Here is a 3378-nt window from a genome sequence, read left to right on the forward strand (position 1 = left end):
TGTGTGTGTGTGTGTGTGTGTGTGTGTTAATGATAGGACTAATAATAATGATAGCAATAACAATAATAATATAATGATAATGATATTGTTAATGTTAATAATAAATATTATTATTGTTTTATTATTATTACTGTTATTATTATTACTATTATTATTATTGTAGTTATTACTTTTTTTTACTATCATTGTTACTATTATAATCGTTTGTATTATTGATATCGTCACTATCATTAGCATTATCTATATTATCACAATCATGTTTTAGTCAAAATAGAAATGATAATGACGGATAATTGTGTTAAATTAATATTAAAATGAAGATTACAATAAATATTAGAAACACTAACAGCAACCATATTCAGAATGATAATTACCAGAAAATACGTAATTAATTATGAACCTTGTGCAGTGGTTGAAAGTGATGAAAATTCTCCCATGCGTGGATTATTTTTCCTTCTTATGACAAGAAACCACAAGCATTTTAAATGAAGCAGAGATTCATGCGACGTATGAGGCAGGAAGCACAGCGTTGGCAGTTGACTGAGAAGGCACGCAGGCAACCAACCAGCAAGCAAGCAAGCAAGCAAGAGAGGAACGTCTGCAGCGAGTGAGGGATAAACAGGTAGACAGACCAACAGACAGATATACATATTAAAATGATAAGTGAACTGATAAAACGTGGATAGGAATGTTTTTGTTTGTATTTGCAAGTGGAATGTTTGCTATTTTTTGACCGCAGGAAGACAGCTGTTATACAGATAGATTGTGGCAGCTGTGCGGACGCAGACACTTCTGACAAGCAAAGGAGAAGTGCGATTGCTTGGAAAGAAGAAGAGACGGAAGGAAGAGAACGGGAGCGAAGGACGGAGAGAGACAGGCGCAAAGAGAATAAACGAGCGCAGTGCGAGTGTTTGGAAGGAGGAGGAGCAGACGGAAGGAAGAGAATGAGAACGAAAGAGGTAGAATGACGGGGTGAAAAGACGCGGTGAGAACAAGCAGCGAAAGACGCGAGTGAGGTAAAGTTTGACACACAAGCAAATATATCGTCGAGTTTAGCGGAGCGAGAAAGGAATCCCGTGCGAGAGGCATGTGTATCGTAACTGCAGGTAAATACTACACAGGTTTCCAAGTAGAGACGCGGTGAATAATGCACAAGCAGAATGCCTGACAAGAAGCCGCTGTCGATCGACCATCAGTCATTCATACAGTTAGGTTCACAATCCCCTTAGAACGCATGGGGAAATGGCCCTTAGTCCCCGAGACGCCGAAGAGCTCGAGATCGCGTCTTGCCAGCGACAGCACCTAATATTAGAGCGACGTGGTACCTTGTTACACATAGCCAAGTATCATATAAAGTGGCTCCAAAGCTCTTTCCACCTCACTCTTTATTACGGGATCCCCAATCGCCTCCGCTAGTCCTTTTACTTTAGACTTAAAACCCTTAAGTCTCGAAGGGTGGGCTTCCTGGGCGAGACCGAAGCAAAGCGCGGTAGTTCGTAAGGTTGTCCGTCACCTTTCCCGGGGATGGGAGCGACGACCATCCCTGCGCGCGTGGGAAGGCCGAGTGGTGTCCCGGCGCGGGTGGACGCAGCAGCTCCCCGAGAGGTCGTTCATCAGGGCCCAGCGGTGACGTAGTGTTATTAAGGGCTGGGTCGCCGTGCTGTAAAACGTGGCAAACGACGCCTCTATTCGCACCGCATTGTTTTGTTAATTAGCGGCGCGGAGGAGAGGAAGGACCGACATGCAGAGCCTCGCAGTGCCCCGTTTTGGCGCGCTCCAGGTCCCGCCGGAGTTTGATGGGATTATGACGCCTCATTTCACCGTGCGTTTTCTGTTTTACGGATGGCGTTACCGCTAACATTATAACGCGTCACTTCGCTGCCGGTTTTTTTTTAAACATTACTACTGCGGGTGTAACGTAATATAGCAACTACTACAGCTGCAGGTGAAGATTTTCATCGCCTCTTTTTCAACGTTCCTTCCAGCTTGAAGTCGGCTGTGTAAACGATTTTTTGGACCAGTCTATATACAATGTAATGTGCTGTAGGACCTGATCTCATTCGTAGTTTATTTGACATCGTCCGAACCACAAAACGGGTCTTCGAAGCGGGTTGTATTGTGGTACGACTACTTATTTATTTCTGTCAATATAAACCCTGTATTACGGTCTCCTTCGCTCTATATTTAAGGATCTGCAATACGGTAATAGTCCTAATATCGGCATCTATTATTCTAATCTTCGTGGGCATGTACACCTTTTTTCTCTCTCTTTTTTTCGCTTAGAGTATCCAGACTGAATGTGAATAATAGGAGTGACTACCGAGACCGACTCTCTGTCTGTCTCTCTCTCTCTCTCTCTCTCTCTCTCTCTCTCTCTCTCTCTCTCTCTCTCTCTCTCTCTCTCTCTCTCTCTCTCTCTCCTCCTCCTCCTTCTCCCCCTTCCCCTTCCCCTTCCCCTTCCACTTCCCTTCCCCCTACCCCTCTCCCTACCCCTCTCCCTACCCCTCTCCCTCCCTCCCTCTCTCCCTCCCTCCCTCCCTCTCTCCCTCCCTCCCTCCCTCCCTCCCTCCCTCCCTCTCTCCCTCTCTACCTCCCTCTCTATTTCCCTTCCCCCCACCTCTCTCTTTCCCCCTCCACCTTTTCTCGTTTAAGCTGCATTAACGGATCTCGGTTACAATGTTCCCCGGTCGTCGCTGTATCTAATTCCCTCGTGCGTTGTCTTGGAAGCCTTAGTTATGAAGTCTACAACCTCATCACTCGCCCCAATGCCTCGCTGTGGTGTCAGGAACCGTAACTTCAGCGCCAATGAAAGGATTCGATTCTCTTTTTGCTCTTCTCTCTTTTTTTATGGATCTCTCTCCTCGTATACTTTCCATCATTGTGTGCGATTCTCTTAATGTTTATAGATGTCTTTACAGCTTTACGGAAGTCTTAAAAAATATCGTAGGTCCTAAAGGTGTCTGTTGAAGTACGTGAAATCACATGGTTTTCCGTCCTTATAGTCGGGAAATTTGTTTATAACTATAATAATTGGCGTGAACGATTCCGTGTCATAAACACCCTATTTTTCCGTGTTCATCGCTGCGATTTTGGGTCCCGAGCTGTCAACGTTCAAAGAAGAAAATGAAAGAAGAAGAACAAAAAAAGTGCACATATTTTCCTCTACGTCATCAGTCACAAAGAGGAAGTAGTTGAAGAGTTTTCGTTTTATTTTTATCTTTCTTTCTGTGGTATAAATATTCTCCTTCCTCCCCCCCACCCCACCCTTCTCTACCCCTCTCTTTTGAAGCGGCGCCGTTCTTAACCGCGTGTTTACCGATAAATACATTCTCGTTCGACATTTTCGCGTTTAGAAGAACAATCATTTACAAATCTTTC

This window comes from Penaeus chinensis, chromosome 29 (genome assembly GCF_019202785.1).
Source record: "Penaeus chinensis breed Huanghai No. 1 chromosome 29, ASM1920278v2, whole genome shotgun sequence".
NCBI lineage: Eukaryota > Metazoa > Arthropoda > Malacostraca > Decapoda > Penaeidae > Penaeus > Penaeus chinensis.